Here is a 27,504-nt window from a genome sequence, read left to right as displayed (position 1 = left end):
CAATTTCAGATTCTGAAGACAACTGCCATATTGCCATCAATATATTTCTTTTCCACACCTCAATTCTTTCTCCTGTTCTTTGCCCCAGATATTTTCCCAGGTCTTTAACATCTTGGCCTAGCTTCTCCAGGTATATGGCAGCTGATCAATATACCCCTTAAGATACATTACCTGAGTTGTAGTTAAGAATGGCTAACATTTATGCAGGACTGTCAAAGGCAGTGTTCTAAGAACTTCAGTTCAGTCCTCACCACAACTTTATGAAGAAGGTATTCTTTTTTGTTTGTTTGTTTGTTTGTTTTTGTTTTTTTGTTTTTTGTTTTTGTCTTTTTGCTATTTCTTTGGGCCGCTCCCGCGGCATATGGAGGTTCCCAGGCTAGGGGTCAAATCGGAGCTGCAGCCACTGGCCTACACCAGAGTCACAGCAACGCGGGATCCGAGCCATGTTTGCAACCTACACCACAGCTCATGGCAACGCCAGATCGTTAACCCACTGAGCAAGGGCAGGGACCGAACCCGCAACCTCGTGGTTCCTAGTCGGATTCGTTAACCACTGCGCCACGACGGGAACTCCAGAAAGTATTCTTATTATCTCTCTATTTAGAGATAAAGAAATAGGCATATAAAGAGTAATTTGCTCACCTGGGGAGTAAGTGGAGAATCCGAGAGTTGGCATTGGCCTACACTGTATTATATGGCCCTGTATGAAAAAGAAGATTTATCCCTATCTTTGGATTGATGAGAACAGGAGAATACAATTTGTTATTCATTGATTAGTAGGCCCTCTTTTTGACACACACAATGTCTTCCTCTATGGCACAAGCCCAAGTGGCTTCTTTCAGGATCTTGGTTTCCCCACACATCATATGAAGGGACAAGGTAATTTCTTTTTTCCTTTCTTTTAGAATTTTATTGAAGTACAGTTGATTTACAATGTTGTAATAATTTCTGCTGTTCAACAGATTCAGTTACACATAGACATTAGCAATTCTTTTTCAGATTCTTTTCTCATATAGGTTATCACAGGATATTGAATAGAGTTCCCTGTGCAGGTCCATGTTGACCATCCATTTCATATACAATAGTGTGCATAAGCCAATCTCAAACCCCCAGTCCATTTCTCCATTCTAACCTTTCCCTATTTGTAACAATAAATTTGTTTTCGAAGTCTAAGTATCTATTTCTGTTTTGTAAATAAGTTCTATGTATCATTTTTTAGATTCCACATATAAGTGATATCATATGATATTTGTCCTTCTATTTCTGACTTCATTTATTATGATAATCCATGTTGCTGTAAATGGCATTATTTCATTTTTTACAGCTGAATAATACTCCATTGTATATATGTACCACATCTTTATCCATTCATCTGTCAGTGGACATTTAGGTTGCTTCCATGTCTTAGCTATTGTTTATAGTGCTGCAGTGAACATTGAGGTGCATGTAACTTTTCAAATTATGATTTTCTGCACCAGATGCCCAGGAGTAGGATTGCTAGATCATATGGTAGTTCTATATTTACTTTTTTGAGGAACTTCCATACTGTCTGTACCAATTTACATTCCCAGCAACAATGTAGAGGGTTCCCTTTTCATTGAACCTTCTCCAGCATTTGGTTTGTACACTTTTTGATGATGGCCATTGTGACTGGTGAGAGGTGATATCTCATTGTAGTTTTGAGTTGCATTTCTTTAATAATTAGCTTATGTTGAAATCTTTTTATGTGTTTTTTTTTCTGCCATCTCTATATCTTCGTTTGAGAAATGTCTGTTTAGATCTCCTGCCTATTTTTTTGATTGTGTTCTTTGTTTTTTTGACATTGAGCCACAAGAGCTATTCATACATTTTGGAGATTAATCCTTTGCTTCATTTGCAAATATTTTTTCCCATTATTTGCATTGTCTTTTCATTTTGTTTATGGTTTCCTTTGCTGTGCAAAAGCTTTTAAGTTTAATTAGGTCCTATTTGTCTATTTTTATCTTTATTTTCATTATTCAAGGGTGGATTCTATGTTTTCCTCTAGAAGTTTTGTAGTATCTGGCCTTAATTTAGGTTTTTAATTCATTTTGAGTTTATTTTTAGGTCTGTTGTTAGAGAATGTTCTAATTTTATTCTTTTGCATGTAGCTGTCCGTTTTCACAGCATCACTCATTGAAGAGACTGTCTTTTCTCCATTGTATATTCTTGCCTCCTTTGTCATAGATTAGTTGACCATAGGTGTGTGGGTTTATTTCTGGGCTTTCTATCCTATTCCATTGATCTATATTTGTGTTTTGTTCTAGTACCATACTGTTTTGATGACTGTAGCTTTCTACAGGAAAATATACAGGAAGCCTGATTCCTCCAGTTCCATTTCTCTTGTTGAGGACAGATTTGGTTATTCATGGCCTTTTGTGTTTCTATACAAATTAAAAAGTATTTGTGCTAGTTCTGTGAAGAATACCGTTTGATAGGGATTGCATTGAATCTATAGTTTGCCTTGGGTAGTATAGTCATTTTGACAATATTGATTCTTCCAATCCAAGAACATGGTATGTTTTTCCATTTGTTTGTGTCGTCTTCGTTTTCTTTCATCAGTGTGTTATAGTTACTGGACTATGGGTCTTTTGCCTCCTTAGGTAAGTTTATTCCTAATTATTTTATTTTATTTTTTAATTTTTCTTTTCCCGTTTTGTCCTTCTAGGGCTGCACCCGTGGCATATGGAGGTTCCCAGGCTAGGGGTCCAATCAGAGCTAGAGCTGCTGGCCTACACCACAGCCACAGCAATGCAGGATCTGAGCTGCATCTGCAACCTACACCACAGCTCATGGCAGCACCGGGTCCTTAACCCACTGAGCAAGGCCAGGGGTCAAACCCACAACCTCATGTTTCCTAGTTGGATTAGTTTCTTCTGCGCCACAATGGGAACTCCTATTTTATTTTATTTTTTGATGCTATTGTTTCCTCAGTTCCTCTTTCTGATCTTTTGTTGTTAGTATATAGAAATGCAAGAGATTTCTATGCAATACTTTTGTATCCTACTGCTCTAACCAAATTCACTGATGATCTCCTGTAGTTTTCTGGTAGCATCTTTAGGATTTTCTACGTATAGGTCTATGTATAGACCTACATCAGAACTCATGGCAACAACAGATCTTTAACACACTAAGCGAGGCCAGGGATTCAACCTGCAACCTCATGTTTCCTAGTTGGATTTGTTTCCACTGTGCCATGATGGGAGTTCCCAGTCTTACTTCTTCGTGCAAAATTTGGACCCCTTTCATTTATTTTTCTTCTTTAATTGTCATAGCTAGGACTTCCAAAATTTTTATGTTGAATAAAAGTGAGAGTGGACATCTTGTATTGTTCCTGATTGTAGCGTAAATTCTTTCAGTTTTTCACCATTGAGAAAGATGTTAAATTTGGGTTGGTCATATATAGCCTTTATTAATTGAGATAGGTTCCCTCTATGCCCACTTTCTGGAGAATGTTTATCAGAAATGGGTATTGAATTTTGTCAAAAGTTTTTATTCATCTATTGAGATGAGCCTATGGTTTTTATTTTTCAATTTGTTTAGGTCATGTATCACAATGATTGATTTGTGGATTTTGAAGAATTCTTGCATTCCTGGGATAAATCCCACTTGAACATAATGTATGATCCTTTTACTGTACTGTTGGAGTTGATTTGCTAGTAATTTTTGAATATGTTCACATCTATGTTCATCAGAAATATTGGCCTGTAATTTTCTTTTTTGTGTGTGGTGTATTGGTCTGATTTTTTTTATCAGGGTGATGATGATCTCATATAATGAGCTTGGGAGTTTTCTTTCCTCTGCAAATTTTTGAAATAATTTCAGAAGTATAGGTGTTAACGTCTCTGTAAATGTTTGATGGAATTCATCTGTGAAGCCATCTGGTCCTGGAAATTTTGTTTGTTGGAAGTTTTGAAATCACGGTTTCAATTTCAGTTCTTGCGATAGGTTTGTTCATATTTTCTATTTCTTCCTTGGAAGGTTGTACCTTTCTAAGAATTTGTCTGTTTCATAAAAGTCGACAATTTTATTGGCATATAGTTGCTTGTAGTTGTCTTTTGTGACCATTTGTATTTCCATGGTGTCAGTTGTAACTACTCTTTTTTTTTTTTTTTTTTTTTGTCTTTTTGCTATTTCTTTTGGGCCGCTCCTGCGGCATATGGAGGTTCCCAGGCTAGGGGTCCAATCGGAGCTGTAGCTGCCAGCCTACACCGGAGCCACAGCAACGTGGGATCCGAGCCGCGTCTGCAACCTACACCACAGCTCACGGCAATGCCGGATCATTAACCCACTGAGCAAGCGCAGGGATCGAACCCGCAACCTCATGGTTCCTAGTCGGATTCGTTAACCACTGCGCCACGACGGGAACTCCTGTAACTACTCTTTTTTAAAAAATAATAATTTTATCGATTTGAGCCCTCTCCCATTTTTCTTGATAAGTCTAGCTAAAGGTTTATCAATGTAATTTATCTTTTCAAAAAATCGGCTTTTATTTTCATTGATCTTTTCTATTGTTTTCTTAGCCTCTTAATTATTTCTGCTCTGATTTTTATGATTTCTTTCCTTGTCTCACTTTGGGTTTCGTTTGCTCTTCTTTTTCTAGTTGCTTTAGGTTTAGGTTTATGTTGTTTATTTGATTTTTTTTATTTCTTGAGCTAAGATTGTATTCTTATAATCTTCCCTCTTAGAACTGCTTTTGCTTCATCCCATAGGTTTTGGATCATTGTATTTTTGTTGTGATTTATCTCTAGGTAATTTATGGTTTCCTCTTTGATTTCTTCAGTGATCCATTGGTTGTTTAGTAGCATATTGTTCAGTCTCCACCTGTTATTTATTTATTTATTTATTTTAGTTTTCTTCTTTTAGCTGATTTCTAGTCTTATAGTGTTGTAGTTAGAAAAGATGCTTAATGTGATTTAAATTTTTAAAAATTTTTTTGGAACTTGATTTGTGGCCCAGAATGTGATATATCCTTGAGAAATTCCATGTGTGCTTGAGAAGAATGTGTATGCTTTGCTTTCAGATGAAATGTTTTATATAAGTATCAGTTAAGTCCATTTGGTCTAATGTGTCATTTAAGACCTGTGTCTCATTATTAATTTTCTGTCTGGATGATCTGTCCATTGGTTAAGTGGAGTGTTAAAGTTCCTAACTATTATTATTTTACTGTCAATTTCTCTTTTTATGGCTCTTAGCTTTTGCCTTATATATTAAGGTGCTTCCACTTTGGGTGCATATTTACAATTGTTGTATCTTCTTGGACTGATCCTTTGATCATTATGTAGTGTCCTATTTTGTGTCTTGTAGCTCACTTTATTTTTTAAATTAAATTTTTAATTCATTGATTTTTATTATATTTATAATTGTAAAACCATGATCACAACCTAATTTTAGAATATTTCCATCCCAAACCCCCAGGCCATCCCTCCCCCCAAACCTGTCCCCTTTGGTAACCATAAGTTTTTCAAAGTCTATGAGTCTCTTTCTATTCTGCAAATAAGTTCATTTTTAACTTATTATAAGTTATGGCATCTGATGTTTGTGTCTCACTCTCTGACTAATTTCACTTAGCATGATAGTTTCTAGGTTCATCCACGTTGCTGCAAATGCCATTATTTCATTCATCTTTTTTTTTTTTAGGGCTGCACCTGCAGCACATGGAGGTTCCCAGGCTAGGAGTCAAATTGGAGCTGTAGCCACTGGCCTACGCCGCAGCTACAGCAACAGCAGATCCGAGCTGCATCTGCAACTTTCACCACAGCTCAGGGCAACACCAGATCCTTAACCCACTGAACAAGGCCAGGGATAAAACCTTTGTCCTCATGGATACTAGTCAGATTCACTGCCACTGAGTCACTACGGGAACTCCCATTAGTTCATTCTATTTTATGGCTGGAAAAAACTTTTTTTGCCATTCTGATGGCATGCAGCAGTACTGAGCCAAAGCAGTGATCTGAGCCATAGCCCTGGCAACACTTAGTCCTTAACCACTAGGCCACCAGGGAACTCCACCATCTTTAAAGTCTATTTTGCCTGATATGAGTATTACTATTCCTGCTTTCTTTTGATTTCCATTTTCATGGAATACCTTTTTCCATCCTCTCAATTTCAGCCTGTATGTGTTTGTAGGTCTGAAATGGGTCTCTTGTAGACAGCCTATACATGGGTCTTGTTTTTGTATCCATTCAATCTGTGTATGCGTTTTGGCTGCAGCATTTAATCCATTTACATTTAAGGTAGTTTTATTTTTTAATATATTTTAATTAATTTTTTAAAAAATTTTAATCTTTTTAGGGCCGCACCAGCAGCATATGGAGGTTCCCAGGCTAGGTGTACAGTCAGAGCTGTAGCCACCACCGGCCTATGCCAGAGCACATCAATGTGGGATCTGAGCTGCACCTGCAACCTACACCACAGTTCATGGCAACACTAGATCCTTAACCCACTGAGCGAGGCCTGGGATCAAACCTGCGTCCTCATGGATGCTAGTTGGGTTCATTAACCACTGAGCCTCAATGGGAACTCCCTAAGGTAGTTTTAGATATGTATTTTTCTTATTGCCATTTTGTTAATTGTTTCAGGTTTGTTTTTATTGGTCTTTTTTCTTCCCTTCCTCTTTTGTTGTCTTCTCTTATGGTTTGACGACTGTTTTTGTTATTGTGTTTTAATTCCTTTTTCTTATTTCTGTGTGTATTTATTATAGATTTTTGTTTGCAGTTACCATGAGGTTTTGATATAGCAGTCTGTATATATAATGAATATGACTTTTAAAAAAATTGCTGGTGTCCTAATTTCAAATGCATTCAATATCCTGCATTTATACTCTCCTCTTCTCAAGACTGCTGGTTTTGATATATCGTTTATGGGTGATTTCCTAGCTTTAATATATGTTTGCCTTTACCAGTGAGATTTCACATTTATATTTTTCTTTCTTTCTTGTTCCTTTTTTTTTTTTTTTTTTTTTTTTTAGTTTTTTGGCCCTGCACCTGTGGCATGTGGAAATTGGCAGGCTAGGGGTTAAATCAGAGATGTGGCTGCCAGCTTAGGCCACAGCACATCAAACCAGATCCAACCTGCATCTGCGACCTACACTGCACCTCACAGCAAAGCTGCATCATTAACCCACTGAGTGATGCCAGGGACTGAACCCACATCCTCATGGATATTAGTCAGGTTCATTAATGCAATCTCCCTCATTTATAATTTTCTTATTTCTAGGTGTGCCTTTTCCTCCTAGAGAACTTTCTTAAGCATTTGTTGTAAATCTGGTTTGGTGGTGCTGGATTGTCTTAGCTTTTGCTTCTCTGTAAAACTTTTGATTTCTACATCAAATCTGAACAAGAGTTTTGCTGGGTACAGTATTCTTGGTTGCACATTTTTCCCTTTCATCATTGTAAATACATTGTGCCACTCCTTTCTGGCCTGCAGAGTTTGTGCTGAATAATCAGGTGATAACCTTATTGGGTTCCCTTGTATGTTATTTGCTGCTTCTCCCTATTTGTTTTTAATGTTTTCTTTTTGTCTTTAATTTGGGTCAATTTGATTAATATTTGTCTTGACATGTTCCTCCTTGGGTTTATCCTTATTGGGACTCACTGTGCTTCCTGGACATGAGTAAGTGTTTCCTTTCTGATGTTAAGTTTTTGGCTATAATCTGTTCAAATATTTTCTCCATCCCTTTCTCTATCTGTTCTCCTTTTGGGACCCCTGTAATGCAAACATTGGTGCATTCAATGTTGTCTGAGAGGTCTCTTAGATGTCCTCACTTCTTTTCATTCTTCTTTTCATTTTTTAAAATTTTGTTCCACATCAGTGATTTCAACCATTTTGTCTTCCACCTTGTGTATTCGTTCTTCTGCCTCATGTATTCTACTGTTGACTTCCTCTAGTGTAATTTTGATTTCAGTTACTGTATTGTTAATCTCTGTTTGTTCCTTAAATCTTCTATTTCTTTGTTAAACATTTCTTGTAATTTCTTGATCTGTGCCTTCATTTTTTCCCAGAGATCTTGGATCATTTTTATTATCATTTCTCTGAATTCTTTTTCTGGCAAATTGCCTATGTTCACTTAATTGCTTTTCTGGAGTTTTGCCTTGTTCCTTCATCTGGTACATATTTCTCTGTTGTCTCATTTTGTCTGGCTTTCTGTGCTTGTGACCTTATTTCTGCAGGCTGCATGGATTTAGCCCCTTTTTCTTCTGTTGTCTGTTCCCTAATAGGTGAATTTATTCCAGGGGATTGTCCAGGCTTTTTGGTACTAGGAACTTGTTCCTTCCCACTGATTGGTGGAACTAGGTCTTGTCCTTCTGGTGAGAAAGGCTGTGTCAAGGGCTGTGATTAGAGGCAGCAGTTTGCCTTGGTTGACTTTAGGCAGCCTCTCTGCTGATGAGTGTGACTGTGTTCCCACCCTATTGGTTATTTGGCCTGGGGCTTCTCAGCACTGGAACGTTCAGGTTGTTGGTTGGGGTCATATCTTGTTTTTGAAATGGCAGCCTCTAGGAGAGCTCATGCTGATGATTACCTGGAACCTCCACCTCCAGTTTTCTACCCCCACAGTGAGCCACAACTGACTCCTGTCTCCCTCAGAGCCCCTCTAAGACCCACAGGTAAGTCTGGTCCAGGTCTTTATGGAGTCCCTGCTTTGCCCTTGGATCCAGTGCATGTGAAATCTTGTGTATGCCCACCTGAAAACAGAGTGAGGTTTCTGTTTTCACTAGTCCTGTAGAGTTCCTGCGCTCAAGTCCTCCTGGCCTTCAGTGCCAAATGCTCTGGGGGCTCATCTTCCCAATGCCAGACGCCAGGCTGGGGAACCTGATGTCAGGTTCGCATCTCTCACTCCTGTGTGAGAACCTCTGTGATATAATTATTTTTCAGTTAGTGGGTTGCCCACCTGACATGTGCTATATTTGCTTATATTGCAAAAGCACCCCTCCTACCATCTTGTTGTGGCTTTTTCTTTTTTTGTGTATAATATCTCTTTTGGTAGTTTCTAGTCTTTTTTTGTGGATAGTTCTTCAACAGAAAATTGTGATTTTGGTGTTTTTGTGAGAGGATGTGAGCTTGAGTCCTTCTACCCTGTCATTTTCAAAGATATTTGTTGACAAGGTAGTTTCTAAAACACTTTTATAGGAGTTCCCATTGTGGCTCAGTGGAAATGAACTCAACTAGTATCCATGAGCATGCAGGCTCAATCTCTGGTCCTGATCAGTGGTTTAAGAATCTTGCATTGCTGTGAGATGTGGTGTAGGTCACAGATGTGGCTTGGATCTGGTGTTGCTGTGGCTATTTGCTGACCCTTTGCATTTGACTCCTAGCCTAGGAACTTCCACATGCCGCACCTGTGACCCTAAAAATAAATAAATAAATAAATAATCAATCAATAAATAAAACACTCTTATAGCAGTAATATTATCATTTTATGCATCAGGAATATACAGTGATGGCAAGTTTAAATGTCTGGCTGGTTCCTATACCAAAATATATGCTAAATTATTTAGAATTTCCAAATTATTTGAAAGCAGTTATCTGAAGAAAATCTTGTTCTGATCTTTGCAGTTGTTTCTATGCAATGGGAATATAATGATGAAAATTTGTTCTCGTAAAACTGATCAGATTTATTTCAGATCTGCTCTGCAGTCCTCTTTAGTCTTATTTAGACCACTGGGAACTTATATGCTGATTTGTCTTTTTAAAGCCCACATCTGATAGTTTAGTCTACTGACCAACAAATCAGGACTACTCACTGTTTATTGACTAGGGCACTGAACTTGCATGCTATTTAAGGCCCTCGATTCATGTTTACGTCTTTCCTTCCATGGGTATCTTTACCTACCATTGGCTTCTTCTTATTTGGTTCACACTTTCCCCTCTCTTTGGAATACCCTTAACCCTTTTCTCTTATTGAAATTCTGCTTATCTTTCATGGTCAAAACATATGATACTTGTTATATGAAGCCTCCTGTTCTTTCTTCAGTTAGATAAGCTCCTACCTCCAAACTACTATAACATTTAAACTGTGATTCTCTCTCACTGCATTTACCCCAGGTTAATTATTATAATAATTATTTGTCTGTAGCCAAAATGATCATATTCATGTAACAGAGTTTTGTTTTTGATGAATATAAAGCTATATAAAAGTTTATATAGATATTTTCTCTGAATACTTGCATGATTCTTTTTAATGAGATAGCCATAAGAAAATAGATAACTGGAGTTCCCGTCGTGGCGCAGTGGTTAACGAATCCGACTAGGAACCATGAGGTTGCGGGTTCGGTCCCTGCCCTTGCTCAGTGGGTTAACGATCCGGCGTTGTTGTGAGCTGTGGTGTAGGTTGCAGACGCGGCTCGGATCACGCGTTGCTGTGGCTCTGGCGTAGGCCGGCGGCTACAGCTCCGATTAGACCCCTAGCCTGGGAACCTCCATATGCCGCAGAAGTGGCCCAAAGAAATAGCAAAAAGACCAAAAAAAAAAAAAAAGAAAGAAAATAGATAACTGAAAAGAAAGTCCATTTCAAGTAGAGACTGAGCTGTTAAAACTATTTTAGCAGGAGTTCCCGTCGTGGCACAGTGGTTAACGAATCCGACTAGGAACCATGAGGTTGCGGGTTCGGTCCCTGCCCTTGCTCAGTGGGTTAATGATCCGGCGTTGCCGTGAGCTGTGGTGTAGGTTGCAGACGCGGCTCGGATCCCGCGTTGCTGTGGCCCTGGCGTAGGCCAGCAGCTACAGCTCCAATTCGACCCCTAGCCTGGGAACGTCCATATGCCGTGGGAAGCGGCCCTTGAAAAGGCAAAAGGACAAAAAATAAATAAATAAATAAAAAATAAAAAACAAAACAAAACAAAGCAAAAAAAAAAAAAACCAAAAAAAAAAAAAACAAAACTATTTTAGCAAGGATAAAGTAGGATCTATCCTAGTTATTATAAATTTCCTGTCCCCACCTCTAAAATTTCTGGCCCTAAGTGTTTCATTTAAGATGAGTGAAAACGAGTTCGCCCTGTTTGTGCAGCTCAGCAACTTTGAATACCCTTTCTTATATCAGAGGAATATTTTAATTATAAATTTTGCTTCCTCAAGGAAGAAGCCAGCAATTTCCGGGCATAGGCGTGTGACCACATGCTCTATTAGCCAGAACTGTTCGTGTGACAATTCATATTAATTGGAACAATCTGAGAATAAGGTGCTGTATGAACTATATCTTTTAGTGAGAGTAGTGGTGTGTCATCTGTTTTGGAGGTCAACATTTGCTGACCCTTTGCATCCGGGCCCCAAGATTGGTAGTACAAGCCATGGTGTCTATCTGTAGCCATAGAGACTGAGGTACCTTTACTGGAGTGATATGATTTAGGTGTTGCTACTGGCAGTTAGACTCCAAACTGGATTTCAGGCTTTCTCCAGATGATCTGTATTCTATTCCAGTAAACCTCTTTTCTGCTTAAATTTGATAGAGGAATTCACTTGGCTGCAACCAAGGCCTTTGACTAGTAAGAGGGCCATAATTACACATGACAGGATGTTAAATGTGATTCTTCCAGTTTCCTTGGAATTTTAGAAAAAACCCCAAAGGAAGAGAAAACACAGTAAGTTTATTTCCTAAAGCAAGGTAGTGGACACCTCTGCCTGATCATGCGAGTGACTGTAGATCTGGTTCTGCCAGGGGATTTTTAGCCAGATCCCTTTCTAAGCTATATAAGAGGTAGAAGCTGAACTTCCAGGAGTGTGATTAATTTCTTTGGAGAGAGTTGTCTTTATTACATGGATCTCAATCCATGTGAGAGAGTCTTTGAAAGAATCATCATAGAAAGCTTGATGGTATGTATCTCCTGTTGGTTGAGGGGATAGAGGAGAAGATTCTTAACTCATTTTTTTCTGTGACTCCACAGGTCATGATTCAGAGATACTCATATTTTCTCATATTGTGGCCATTACTATATAAAAAAGGTGCAGGCATATATCCATAGCCAAGTCAATTAATTTATAATCTAAGTATAGTGCTCACTATGTTAACTTTGTATAATCTTTTCACTGTCTTTTAGAAGCCCTCCTTTAAAACATTTTTTGTAGGTGGTATTGTAGCTAGTGACCTGGAGTGAATGAATCCCAAATTGTGATGTAAAAATCTTGGAATAGTAGGAATAGTTGAACAACTCTACCACCCTCTACTCTGTTACCCCCCAACCCCCGACGCACAAGCATCATGTTTGGAAATTCTGATCAAACCAGTCAAGTATCCATCTGTGTTTTCCCTGAGTTGTAGACACCCCTAACTCAGTCTTTGATACATGGCAGATGCTTCTTTCCTAGAAAACACCCATTGTGTTCAGTATCAGTTTTTGTATCAGTAGCTGACAACAGTTTTTTTCAGCCTAAAATGATGATTAATGCTTATGACTTTCCAGCATCCAGTAATGTTATCCCCCAATTTTACTGAGGCTGGCAAGGACATTAATATTGCATTTGTCTTACAAATTCACTGGGGCACAGCCAGAGTAAACATCAACTGGAGGTTCAATTTAAGGCTAACTCATTAGAATTTTAACCAATTTGCAGGAATAATCTCAATTAGCACAGCTTATTATACTCTAATCTCAATTAGCACAGCTCATTAGACTTTACGCCCTTGTTTTAACCTGGTAGCCTCAGTGGGGCTTCTAAAGATGTGTTGTTGGGGGTGGATGTCTACAGGGTTGTATATCTGTGGATGTGCCAAACAGTTAATTTTCCCACAGCAGGGTGGAGTCATCCAAAGAAAATAAACAAGGAATCAGACTGGCTTGACAAAAGCACTATTTGACTGGAAAAGGCAACAAGAACTTTTTAAGGCTTTGCTTAAAAAAACAAACAAATAAAAAAAACTTCTTTTGCTTTCTCTCTTAACACAGCCAAAAGATGCTGATGCTAATCTATGTTCAAGATTGGTCAAAAAAAATGTCTTTGGAGAAAAGCCATTGCTATCTCATTCCAGGCCAGCCTTAGGTAACCTTAGGATGACTTACTCAGTATTAAGCCAAAACTCTATTCTGGCCCTAGTGCTAATGTAGTATCTCTCATGTGCCTGCAGCAGTGTCTCAGGAGCCTCTTCACTCTGGAAGGCATTTGTCAAGTGTCCAACCTGTGTTCTTTCAGTTAACTCTTTATAGATGCTGGTGTTCCCCCTCCCCCTTACCATCATAGAAGTTAGGAAATCTTTGAAATATGTTCATTTGGTTGTGAAATATATCACCTCAAGACTCAAAACACCCACTGTCTTTTCATATGTTTGATTCCCATAAGTTCATGGACTTGGAAGAGAACCCAGGGGTCCCACCCAGCACAACTTCCAGTTTGCAATAGCTTGCATAGGTACTCATCACTTCACTTCTAGTACAGAGGCCCATCCTTGTCTTCCTGTCTAATACCCTCCCAAGTCTTTTGATTTCTGGAGCCACAATGGCTATGCTGAGTCCAGCTCCTACGTAACGCCTTTCAAACAAATCCATGACTTCCTTGACTCTGCTCTTCTTCAGGTGAAGAACTCCTTCCTCCCTCAACTATTCCTTAGATAGGGTTGTTTTGAGCTCTTTCTCCACTCTCACCTACAACCCTCCTCCACTTTGTTACCCTTTCTCATTTATGATGAAGGGCTTAAAACAGAGAATATTCTTCCCTCTACACTCCACCCCCAGTACCGGCATAGAATGTATTTTCACTTTTCTCACCCTGGCCTTTATACTTGTGTTGATGTATGGGGTGCCTTTATCTTTATTTTTCAGAACTTTGGCTCATACCAAGCATCATGTTGACCAGCCTCTCATACCCTAGCTTTTTCCATGCAGCAACCCAGCTGTGTCTATCAGTGCAGTGATGCCCCTAGGAGCAGGACTTTGTATTGACCATGTTTAACCTTGTCTTGTTGGATCTGTGATCACTGTCAGTAACCCACTCAACGTATCAAGAAATGGGACCGTCCTGAGCTCTTCCTTGAGGTGAGATGTCCATGTTGCTTGTCTATCATAGCAGACTGGCTTTTACTGAAAAAAGGTTTTACCCAATTTGTAACTTTTCTCACTCCCAAATCTCCAGTCCCTGAATTCCAGATTCTGACCTTGTTTTCTGTTCACAGGACAGTTTCTTAGAAGTGAAGAGAGCTTTGGAGGGGGTGAAAAACAGGAGATATTCTTTACCTCTTTTTTTTTTTTCTTTGCCTTCTTTGCAGGGATTGAATAGTTTCCCATCAAGAACCCAGTCATAGTCTTTCAAACTTAAAATGTCATTTATTTCTCTATTGCGTCAATAGAGGCTGGGAATGGGGAAGGGGCTAAAGGTACACTTAGCATGTAATAGAGGAAAAGAGTGCTGCATTAGGAGCAAGGCTGCTTCATGGGCATGTGACCTGCGCAATTACGCTGAGACTTGTGCTCAGATGAATGCCGTGTTTGGCTTAATGCTCTGTTATTGCTATATTGAAGCTTCTTAATTATTGAACAAGGGGCCCCACATTTTCATTTTACTCTGGGCCCAACAAATTTTACAGCTGATCCATCTTGATTAGTAGTGTTTCTCTCTCACCCCTCATCCCTAATCTTGGCATATTGTCTCATTTCATATCTGATGTAGGGAAAATGAGAGGGTTTACACCTCTGGAAATCTGTGAGTCTAAAACAGAAAAAGTAGAAAATGGAAGCAGTGGATCTTATCAAGAATTGCAGGTAGAACTGAAGTTTCATACAGGTCTTTTGAACTTGGTCCAGGTCTCTCATTTTATATTGGAGGAAACTCAATTCTTAAAAGGGAAAATAGTTTCTTCAAGTCCTATAACACATTGGAGTAGAGTTTTCTGTGGATAAATCTCCTCCACAGAGGAGCCCACCAGGAAAGTAGCCATTGTAGCCATCATAGTCTGGGATGTAGCCAAAGATGGGGAAGGGAAAGTGAGATCAGACTATTTTCCCCTTACTCCAGTGCCTACCTTTCTCCTGCTCCCTGAAGCACACACACATGCTCTAACTAGAAATAAGCAGCTTTGGTACACAGCTCCAGTGATTAATTCCAACCCCTCGGAGTCCTAGGGAGAAAAGCCCAATGGTGTAGAGAAGCATGGAGATGCCTGCTCAAGCCAACCATACATCCTCTGGTTGTAAAGCCCTTTGATTCCCTGCAGGCACCCCTTCCTAATGCTGTTCTGTCCTCCTTCTTCCTCTAGTTCCTCTGACTTTTAACATTTCCTTTAGCAAATGCCAATATCCTCTCAATTTTCTTCTTTTCCCATAGTGACCCTTCCCTTGGAAATTTGAAGCCTCTAATCCCTTCTGGTGTAATATAAATATTCATGACTTGTAGCATCTACCCTGAGTGCAAACTTTTCTGTTCCTGGGAGTGACATGCTGAGGCTAAGGTCAGAGGGAAGAAGGATGTGAGGGTTTGGGGAGGAACTCCTCCACAGTTTACTTTTTCCTTCAACTAACTTAAAAATACAATTTCACCTGGCAAGTATTTGTGTCATGTTGGAAATCCTCTTTGTATCTTTATACTAGTTTCATATTTCTCCTGCAAAGACTCTCAACTCTCAGCCATGCCCCTCCATTATATCACCTGGTCCTCAATCAGGCATGCAAACTTACCCCTTCACTTTGCCTTGGACAAGGCTTCTCAACTTTTGCTAGAGATGCTCCAGCTTCACAGCTCTTTCAGTTTCTGGAATTTGCTCTGCATCCTTCACCACAGAGCTTATGTTTGAACAATTCCCACCCCACCTTTCCCCTAACACATTTCCCAGTGATGCCTTCTTTGATCATTAGACCAGTGTAGATATTCCTGGTATTCACTCTCATTAGCATACCATTTATGGATGACTTATGGTCATGTTTGGTTCCACTGTAATTGTGACTATTTTGGTTGAACCTTGTGCCCCTCACAAAATTTAAACACAAAGGGTTAAAATTTACCAAGAGTTTACTATCTATCAGGGGATTTACACATGTTATTTAATGTTTAAAATAGCTCTAAGAGGTAGATACTGTTAGTATCATTCCCATTTTATAGAAGAGGAGACCAAGACACAGAGAGATTCAACCCATTTATTCAAAGTCACATGACTTACAGGTCACAGAATTGGTCATTAGAACAGAAAGGTGGTTTGGCTCTAGAGCCCATACTCTTTACTGCTGTGTTATCTGCCATGACACGAGCGCTGTGGCTGTGTTGCTTATTGTGGTATCCGGCATGCCTAACTCCTGGCATACCTATTGGATTCATAGCAGTTGACCATTACTTTGTCTTAATTTTAGGATTTCTTTGCTCCTTGTTGCAGGGAGAAGGGAAAAGGACAGATATGTGTACAAATAATGTTAGTGGTTAGAACTCTGCCTTCAAAGCAACTGGTACTTTTATACGTGGGCCATGGAAGCACTGAGAGAGTAGAGCTGACAATGAGAAGTTCAGGGCCTTCAGGGCCTGGTGCTGGAACCTCACTGCTTGCTCACTGTGGCCTGTCCTGGCCCTACTCTACCTTGGTATCAGTAGAAAATAGCCCTGCAACACTTCCAATGAAACCCGACCCAAGAATCATGGAAAGAGGTGATGGGTGGAGACCTTGACATTCTTTCATTCAAATGTGGTTAAGGGCAGAGTTCCCTCTCAGTGTGTCTTATGCTTGGCCCTATGGTGACTAAGGAGGATGATTCATCAGTAATCTTTCTGTTTTCACTATTAAAAACAATTGTAACCCATTCCGGTTTCCATTGTAATGGAGGAAAAACCTTAGCCATGTTGAGTTTGTTACTATTTAAAGCAGAGGTTGAAGGAGATGGAGAACATAATGGCAGTTCCTTAGGGAACATACAACTGATTTATTGTCCATTGCAGAGGTTAAGGATAAGAGGTTTATTTTAATTTAATTCAACTATATAAATGTATCCTGGGCCCAGACTCTGTATTCGTTGTTGTGGGTACAGAGAGGATTAAGACAAAGTTATTTCCCTGAGTATGTGTGTATGGGAATATATATCTGTGTGGGGGTATTGACCATAATACCAGGCTGAATGTGCTGAATTAATTTAGTTAACTGTGTTAAAATGCAAGAAGATCCTTAAGAGAAATGCCATTTGAGTTCTGTCCAAGAGAATTTGGAAGACTGACTAGAAGAGATGGTGGAAAGTGTATTCCAGGTAAGTTGGATAGAATCAGCAGAGGTCTGAAAGATGGAGGTATTTTGAGGATAGGAAGCCATTGGTCTGGAATGGATGACACGTTAGATATTGAAGGAGGGCCTGTGCTACATGCAGTGAAGAAAAGCATATTGAAGTCACCATGGAGGGACTTTACACTTTAGCTAATGGTAGAAAGGCAGTCTGGGGGAAAGGATATTCCATTCTCCTCTCTCCCATCTCCAACACCCTAAGTTAAATTTCAAGTCCAAGATAAGAAGGCTGTGGGCAGAGAAATTGAGACCCATAGTTCATATGAGTCCCCCTTCAAGAGGCCTGACCAGCTCTCCTGCTTCATAAGGATTTAATCCATGAATGCTTGTTTCAGATCATCCATTCAGCGCCACTCCACCTGTGCATCAACCAGTCTATATATTGATAGTAAATTAAACCACAACTAAATTCCTACTATTTCAAGGTATTCTATTAGTTGTTGAGAAGAGATATCAAACTGAATAAGGCAGGTAGCCTTTATGTGCAAGTTTATACTATATTTTTACAGTAGTTCTGTAAGTTTAGTATAGATGATAAACTGAGGCTTTAAAAGGTTAGCTTGGCCAGAATCATGCAGATAGTGAATGGTTAAACCTGAATTCAAACTCTGGAAGTACCTGGACCTCAGTTTCCGAGTCTATTATGTGAGGTGACTATAAATACATGGTAGAATCGCTGAAGATTAAATGAAATAGCATAAGTAAAGCTCTGGTACTTGCCTCACACCTAGTTGCTGTTGTTTTTATTACTTTCCACAGAATTAGTGCATGGCAGAGCTGGGACTGGGGCTCAGGGGTGCCTAAGCTCCCCTCTGGGTCTTGTTCTTTTTGTAGCTCCATACTGTCTCCCTGCAAGATGATAAAGCATATTTTGGTTTAGCTTCTCAATATAGAAACTGAAGGTATAAATAGACTAGAGAATGAAGTGGCATTAAAATCATGCTGGAAAAGTGATTAGCAAAGTAGATGACTAGTCTGAAGTATGTGCCAGTCTGCCATTCTTCAGGATTCACTAACCTCTCTCCTAGGATCAACTCCAATTCCAGTGAAAACCTGCATCCAGCAACTGTCACACTTGAGCTCCTTGTGGCTTGCCTTCAGATAAAACCAGCATGACTTTGTGCTCATTTCTTTTACAGCAGTTGTCACATCCAAAAAGGCTTTGGAACTTGGCAGATTTAGACTTACATCCCAATTCTAAAACCTGTGTGCTCTCTGATCATGGGTTACTTAATTTCTTTCTGTTTCAGTTTTCTCTGCTGCCAAACAGGAATGATAATACCTAGTCACAGGTTTGTTGTTAGGTTAGATGACAATAAAAATTATATACAGCACCTGGTACTGTATCCGATTAACAGAAGCTCTCAACAAGTGGTAGCTTTTATTTTAAGAAAGTTTACATATTTAATTAAGAAGGTTGTTAGTAAGTCTTGGATAACAGTCCATGTGATATATATACTTTTATAAGTGCTTCTTTGGAAGAGAGGGTCATTTCTCCCAGTCCAGCTCCTTCTGTGACATTACATAGAGAAATATGCAAGAAGCCAGAGGGAAGCCCAGAAGAGATTTGCCGTCACCTCAAATTTCATTCAGAACAGACCTACTGCATGGAAGCCTTCACTTACACAAAGATAAATCAGAACACAGTTACACCCTTCTTAAAGGACATGGAAAGAGTATTTGAAATCTGTCCAAAAAAGTAGTTCGAGAAAGCTTAAATGTAAAGAATAAATTTTATATTAGGATCTTGGGTAATTAGTTAAAATTTATTTTCCATTTTATCATGTTTTTTTTCCCCAGGAAAATTATACAAAAACAATTGAGTGAAAATATGTAAAAGGGATTAAATATTTTTAAAATTGTCTTTTCTTCAGAATTCTAAGACCACGTAACTGTTTTAGGTGCAACAGGTGTACTCCATTTCCTGTGTTCTTTCCTTTTTGCTGTCCATTTTTAATAGCCATCATTATATTTTTATCTTAACTCCATTATTCCTTATTCTATTTATATTCTCTCTTTTGTATTTTAGGTTATTTTTTTCCTGAGAGCCAAACACCTAGTTCTTGTAGTCATTTAGTCAAGTAGTTGCTAATTCAATTATAGGAGAAAACTCAAAACCAAAACAAACAAACGAAAACAACCTACCACCACCACCAACCACAATCCTCAAACGCTACATCCAAACTTTCTCTTAGGCACTGAGTGGATCAACTTAAAAGAGCCGCCTGTGCTGTTCAGTTTTTGTTGGCAGTGGTAGTAAAACCATCCTCTTTTTGTTTATAGAATCAGCTACATCAATCCCTCATTTATTTATTCCTCTCTAATGCTTAGAGTTGAATGTCCTTTCATGGTATTTCTTATTCCTAGAGTGGTTTTCTCTTTCAGTCAGTGAAGAACTGATTTTTTTTTAATCCTAATCTCATCACTTAGGATCTAGTCACATAGTCTGTGACTCTGTTTCCTCATCTGTAAAATGGGGAACTACAATGTGAATAAAATTAGATTAAGAGAGATGAGAGCCCCTTTTGAGGGAAATATGATGTATACATGCAGGTGATAATTATCCCTTGTTGAAATCCTATTGTAAAAACTATTTTTTCCGAAGAGGTGATAGTTACCTTTAATTATCCATGGAATCATTTGGGACTAGAAATATAAATATCAACTGCTATTTATTTACAGATATACTAATCCTTTCTTGAATGATACATTATATGTTAGAAACATTGAAAAAATTCTCACTTTACTGCATTCAAAGCATGGATTCTATTGATTTCCTAAATAATGTTTAACCTCCAAAATTCTTATTCTTGAATCAATTTAGGACTACTTCCTCTGTTTTTGTAGGTTATGAATCTGATCTTCCAGAATTCATGTATGTATGTATGTATGTATGTATTTATTTGCTTTTTAGGGTGGCGCCCACAGCATATGGAGGTTCCTAGGCTAGGGGTCAAATCGGAGCTGTAGCTGCTGGCCTACACCACAGCCACAGCAACGCAGGATACGAGCCGTGTCTGCGACGTACACCACAGCTCACGGCAACGACAGATCCTTAACTCACTGAGCAAGGCCAGGGATCAAACCTGCATTCTCGAGGATGCTAGTCAGATTGATTAACCGCTGAGCCACAATGTGAACTCCTCATCTTCCAGAACTTAAAAGGCATGGAACATCAGATTACTGTACCTATTATTTTTATGAATCTTCATAAAAGAACATCAACCCAATCTGACTTAATCCATCCTAATTCAACAGACATCAGTGAGCATTCTAGTAGATGCTAAGTTCCAGGGGAGGGACTGGAGAATATAAAGTTGAGCATAGATTGTAGAGAATGGTGTGCACCTATGCAAATTAGCTTTCTTAAAATTTTTTGTATTAGCTTCACGAGAAAAAATAATTTAAGATTTGTGTTATAAAACTTCAAGTTTTATAGGGTACCATACTTAAATATGAGATATATACATATATTGTTATATTTAACTCTTATTTTATCTTCATGGTAATCATATGTGATAGATATTCACTATTTCTATGTTATAGGCAAGATCATTGAAGTTTAGCAAGGTTAAAGTTTGCTTAAGTGTGAATCCCCAGCTAGTTTATGACAGAGCCAGGATTTACACAGGACAGCCTGCATTTAAACTCTGCTTTTTTTTTTTTTTTCTTACGCCACATTGCATTCATCTTAAGTAAGGTAATACATTCATCAAATAAATTATGGTCTCATTTTAGCGTTTTAATTTGGCATAAATAACATTTCTTTCTCCTTGCCAAGTTTACTACTACTTATCTGTCTGTCCTCATGATATACTAGACATACTAGAGCTTTGAACTTCTTGAAAGAAAGGAACTGTCTAAATTCAGGGTATTATTATTATTGCTGTTACTATTAGCCAAGACAAATGAAAAGTGGTGAATAGATTATCTCTTTGTCTTACCAGAAACCTTTAATTAAGGAAATTGGTTATTTTTATTCCCTGTAGCTATGTAATGATTAATGCAACACAGCATAATACATTCAGAATATAAGACATATTTAATCCTTGGAACCTAAGACTATGTGACCTGACATAGCAAAAGGGTCTTTGCATGTGTGATTTAAAAAAGAGAGAGACACACATCAACAAGTGTACTTCTCTAAAGAGGAAAGAATGGAGGCTAGATTGGACCTAATGCTGACATCTGATTTTTATAGTGAAACATCGTGATAGATTTTTGCAAATTCTAGAGAAGCTATTTATTTCCCTTCTAGGGACCATAAAATTATCTAGTGAAACCATAAAATTATCCAGTTTTGAATAACTTTTTTTTAAGGCAGAAGTGAAAAAAAGAGAAAATCAATTTGGCTTCCCAGAGCAAACAGAAGATATTGCAGGGTAGATAAATAGCTAATTAATGTTTCATCATGCAGTACTCCTGATAGCTACGCGAATAAGATGATGAACAGTTCTCAGTGTAATATAAACAAAATGTAATTATACTAAAAGCAGTTAAATAACTACTTTGTTTCACCTACCAACATTATAGGTGCTTTGGGTATATATATATTCAATTAACTGTCTTCATCCCTTAGAGACTGGCCTGCTTCTTAGTATCTGTGTGATCTTGGACAATTTGTCTAAATTCCCAGAGCTCCAGTCTCCTTTTCCATAAAATGGAGGAAACAGTATTCATATAGTGAGTTTCTAGGTATGAAGCATGTGTTTGAATACAGGGCCTAGCTTCAGTAAGTGAATAATAAATTATAGTGAAGATGCTAATGCTGATGATGGTACTTTGGCACCATACTTTCACCACTTCTTTGAATAGGCCAAGAATGCATTTCTCAACCACTGGTCTTTGGATTTCACTGGCAGAGGTTGGGTCTCAGCCACAGCTCTGGCTCACTTCATAGGAACTTGGCTGTGTTCCACAGTCTCATATCCAATCCTTTCATTCAGCCGCAAGTCTCCAGCACAGCTTTTGCTGAGCAAGAGGCAACAAGGGCCCTTGAGAAAGGGTATTATTGCACTATCCGTGTCCTTTGAGTATTTAAAGGCCAATCACCCAATCCTTGGATTCATGGTATCTCAGGCCTCTAGTTCTCCTGGGATCCAGGTGGAATGTCTTTGAAACTGTCACCGTCTCGGGACCATGGCTGGTAGGATGATTAGATTCACCTTTGTGCCACTGACTTCTGATTCTCACCCCTTGGCTCATGATTTCTTTTGAGCTCCAAGACTGCATGGCAAGAAGAATCAATGACCATGGATCCCAATGGAAATTAGCAATCCTTCATTCGAGTAAGTGAGACTCTAATGTGTCTCCCTATCTAGACCATGGATCTCTCCAGGCAGTATGTGCATCTTATTCTTTGTTTTATCCCATGTCTCATCCACTGCCTATTGTAGCTTTTTGAATTTTTAGTGAATCGATTTTCTAACTTTGGTCTTTAGCACCATACTCAATGATGATGATAGCTGAAGATGAAAATGATAATGACAGAGTGATGGAGAAAGAAAAAATGACAGAAGGTGACAAAAGTAGTCAATAATTATGGATACAAGCTATGATGTTCAGTGCTGGATGTTCTAGAGGAATAGAGGATGTTATATCAACTGTCAGCTCGAAAGAAAAGTGGCTACATGTTCCCAATAGAGACTTAAATCAGAGAAAGGGGTTACTCCCATGTTCCATACAATAGATTAAAATTGATAATAGCCAACAGTTATTAAGTACTTAGTGTTTGCCAGTTACTATTAGCAGCTTATATCTATCATCTCATTAAGCCTTTCAGTTACCCTATGAAGAAGTTATTATTATTTTTTCCACTTTGTGGAGGAGAAAACAAAAGCATAGAGATATTAAGTGATTTGCTCAAGATCACATGGCTTGTAATGGCAAAGCCAGGTGTCGAACCCAGGCAGTGTGACTCCAGCAACTCTTGATTATTACTTTTGCTCTTAGGACACAAAGCAGTAAAGTTATGGGTGCAAAGTAAGATGTAATTATTTTGGAAAACCGGGCATTACAAACTTCACTTTGATTATATTCTTTATTCTTTCAGTGATTGGTTAAGATAAAAATTTAATTTTGGCAGTTCTTTTCATGGCTCAGCAGTTAATGATCCCAACTAGGATCCATGAGTGAGGATGTGGGCTTGCTCCCTGGCCTCTCTGAGTGGGTAAGGATCTGGTGTTGCCATGAGCTGTGGTGTAGGTCGCAAACATGGCTTGGATCCTGTGTAGCTGTGGCTGTGGTGTAGGCCGATTCAGCCCTTAGCCTGGGAACTTCCATATGTCATGGGTACGGAAAAAAATAATAATTTTAAACAAAAGTCATAAATCAGTGGATCAAAAAACAAAACAAAATGACAACAACAAAAAACAACCCATAGGGGAAAGTAGAATAAGATCATGGTTAAAGCAGACCAAGAAAGATCCAAGCCATGCCTGTAACTTACACCCCAGCTCTTGGAAATACCAGATCCTTAACCCACTGAGTGAGGCTAAGAATTGAACCCACATTCTCATGGATACTAGTCGAGTTCATAACCTGCTGAGCTACAATGGGTACTGTCTGTATCATTTTTAGTAGATTCCACATTATAAGTGATGTCATATGATTTTTGTCTTTCACTTTCTGACTTACTTCACTCAGTATGATAGTCTCTATGTCCATTCAAGTTGCTGCAAATGGCATTATTTCATTCTTTTTTATGGCTGAATAATACTCCATTGAGTATACATAATACATTTTCTTTATCCATTCCTTTGTTGATGGACATTTAGGTTGCTTCCATGTCTTGGATATTGTAAATAATGCTTCAGTGAACATTGGGGTGCATGTATCTTTTCAAATCATGGTTTTGTCTGGATAGATGCCCAGGAGTGGGATTGCTGGATCCTTGGTAGTTCTATATTTAGTTTTTTTAAGGAACCTCCATACTGTCCTCCATGGTGTTTAGAAAATTTACATTCCCACCAAAGTGTAGGAGGGTTCCCTTTTCTCCAAACCCTTTCCAGCATCTATTGTTTGTAGACATTGTTTGTGATACTTCATTATAGTTTTGACTTGCATTTCTCTAATATTAATGATGTTAAGCATCTTGTATTTTTTTGGCCACCTTTTGGTCTTCCTTGGAGAAATGTCTATTTAGATCTGATTTTTTGATATAAAGCTACATAAGATGTTTGTATATTTTGTTAATCCCTTGGTTACTTCATTTGCAAGTATTTTCTCCCATTCTGTGGGTTGTCTTTCCATTTGTTTATGGTTTTCTTTGCTGTGCAAAAACTTTTAAGTTTAATTAGGTCTCATTTGTTTATTTTTATTATTTTAGAAGGTGATCAAACAAGATATTGCTGCAATTTATGTCAAAGAGTGTTCTGCCTATGTTTTCCTCTAGGAGTTTTACAGTATCTGGCCTTACGTTTAGGTTCTCAAGCCACTTTGAGTTTATTTTTGTGTCTATTGTTAGAGAATGTTTTAATTTCATTCTTTTGCATGTAGCTGTCTAGTTTTCCCAGCACCACTTATTAAAGAGACTGTCTTTCCTCCACTGTATGTTCTTGCCACCTTCATCATAAATTAGTTGACCATAGGTGCTTGAGTTTATTTCTGGGCTTTCTGTCCTGTTCCATTGATCCATATTTCTGTTTTTGTGCTAGTGCTATACTGTTTTGAATACTGTAGCGTTGTAGTATAGACTGAAGTCAGGGAGCCTAAGTCCTCCAGTTCCATTTTTCTTTTTCAATATTGCTGTGGATAATTGGGATCTTTTTTGTTTCCATACAAATTAAAAAATATTTTATTCTAGTTCTGTGAAGAATAGCATTAGTAACTTGATAGGGATTATAATGAATTTGTAGATTGCCTTGGGTAGTAGATTAATTTTGACTATATATTTTTCCAGTCCACAGAATGGTGTATCTTTCCATCTGTTTGTGTCATCTTTGATTTCTTTCATCAGTGTCTTATAGTATTCAAATCTTTTGTCTCCTTAGGTAGGTTTATTATTAGGTATTTTAGTCCTTTTGTGTGATAGTAAATGGGATTGTTTCCTTAATTTCTTTTTCCAAACTTTCATTGTTAGTATATAGAAATGCAGTTGATTTCTGTGTTGTCAATTTTGTATCCTTCAGCTTTACTGAATTCATTGATGAGCTCTAACAGTTTTCTGATAGCATCTTTAAGATTTTCCATGTATAGTGTCATGTCATCTGCAAACAGTGACAGTTTTACTTTTTACTTTCCAATTTGGATTCCTTTTATTTCTTTTTCTTCTCTGATTGCTAGGACTTCCAAAACTGTGTTGAATAAAATGGTGAGAGTGGATATACTTGTCTTATTCCTGATCTTAGAAAGAATTCTTTCAGCTTTTCACCATTGAGGATGATGTTTAACTATAGGTTTGTTATATATGGTCTTTATGTTTATATGTTGTGGTAGTTTCCCACTATGCCCACTTTCAGGAGAGTTTTTTTTTTTTTTATCAGAAATGTGTGTTGAATTTTGTCAGAAGTTTTTTCTGCATATATTTAAATGATCATATGGTTTTTATTCTTCAGTTTGTTAATGTGGTGTATCACCTGATTGATTTGTGGATATTGAAAAATCCTTGCATCCCTGGGATAAATCCCATTTCATCATGGTGTATAATCCTTTTAATATATGGCTGTATTTGGTTTGCTGGTCTTGTTGAGAATTTTTGCATCTATGTTAATCAGTGATACTGGCCTGTAAAATTTTTTAATTGTATCTTTGTCTGGTTTTGGTTTTAGGGTGATGGTGGCCTCGTAGAATGAGCTTGGGAGTGTTCCTTCCTCTGCAAGTTTTTTAAGGAATTTCAGAAGGATAGGTGTTAACTCTTTAAATGTTTGATAGTATTCATCCGTGAAGCCATCTGGTCCTGGGCTTTTGTTTGTTCAAAGTTTTTTGTTTTTGTTTTTTTTTTTCTTTTTAGCTGCACCTGTGGCATATGGGTGTTCTGGAGCTAGGGGTTGAATCTGAGCTACATCTGTGACCTACACTGCAGCTTGGGGCAATGCCAGAATCTTAACCCACTGAGTGAGGCCAGGGATTGAACCCATATCCTCATGGATACTAGTCATGTTCTTAACCCACTGAGCCACAATGGTAACTCCCTATTGGAAGATTTTTTTAATTAAAAATTTTTTAATTAAAAATATTTTATTGTTGATTTACAATATTCTGTCAATTTCTTCTGTACAGCAAGGTGACCTAGCCATACAAATATATACATTCTTTTTCTCACATTATCCTCCATTATGTCCCATAACAATTGATTAGATATAGTTCCCTGTGCTATACAGCAGGATCTCATTGCTTATCCACTCCAAATGCAAAGTTTCCATGTACCAACCCTAATCTCCCAGTCCATCCCACTCCCTCCCCCTCCCCCTTGGCAACCACAGAACTGTTCTCCATGTTCATGAGTTTGTTTCTTTTCAGTAGATAGGTTCATTTGTGCCATATATTAGATTCCAGATATAAGTGATGTCATATGATATTTGTCTTTCTCTCTCTGACATACTTCACTTAGTATGAGAGTCTCTAGTTCCATCTCTGTTGCTGCAAATGACATTATTTTGATTTTTTTATGGTTGAGTAGTATTCTATTGTGTATATGTACCACATCTAAATCCATCCTCTGTCGATAGACATTTAGATTGTTTCCATGTCTTGACTATTGTGAATAGTGCTGCAGTGAACAAAGGGGTGCATGTATATTTTTCAGTGAAAGTTTTGTGTGAATATATGCCCAGGAGTACGATTGCTGGATCATATGGTAGTTCTCTATAGTTTTCTGAGGGACCTGCGTACTCTTTTCCATAATGGTTGTACCAATTTACATTCCCACCAACTCTGTAGGAGGGTTCTTTTTCTCCACATCCTCTCCAGCATTTGTTATTTGTAGACTTACTAATGATGTCCATTCTGACCACTGTGAAGTGGTACCTCAGTGTAGTTTTGATTTGCATTTTTCTAATAATTAGTGATGTTGAGCATTTTTTCATGTGCCTGTTGGTCATTCGTGTGTCTTCTTTGGAGAAATATCTCTTCAGGTCTTCTGCCCATTTTTCTATATATATATATATATTTGCTGTTGAGTTGTATGAGCTGTCTGTATATTTTGAAGATTAAGCCCTTGTTGGTTGTATCATTTGAAACTATTTTCTCCTATTCTGTAGGTTCTTTTTCTTTTTCTTTTTTTTTGTTAGATTTCCTTTGTTGTGCAAAAGATTGTAAGTTTGATTAGGTCCTCTTGGTTTATTTTTGTTTTTATTTCTTTTCTATTGTTTTCT

General features: G+C 38.1%; 1 protein-coding gene and 1 pseudogene across 11 annotated transcripts in view; both read left to right on the top strand.

Annotated features, from left to right (window-relative positions):
- LOC146407135 (uncharacterized) overlaps window positions 1-27,504 on the top strand; it is a 975,296-nt gene that overhangs the window by 383,580 nt on the left and 564,212 nt on the right. The window lies entirely within an intron of this gene.
- Window positions 8,504-27,504, top strand: part of LOC100155329 (protein DEK-like) — a 118,507-nt pseudogene continuing 99,506 nt past the window's right edge.

The sequence above is a fragment of the Sus scrofa genome, chromosome 1 (genome assembly GCF_054392235.1).
Source record: "Sus scrofa isolate SSC_HxYL_T2T_F1_AM1 chromosome 1, Sscrofa_HxYL_maternal_Yorkshire_Landrace_v2.0, whole genome shotgun sequence".
Lineage (NCBI taxonomy): Eukaryota > Metazoa > Chordata > Mammalia > Artiodactyla > Suidae > Sus > Sus scrofa.
The sequence above is the reverse complement of the archived record's forward strand: the minus strand, read 5'-3'. Positions and strand labels throughout refer to the sequence as shown.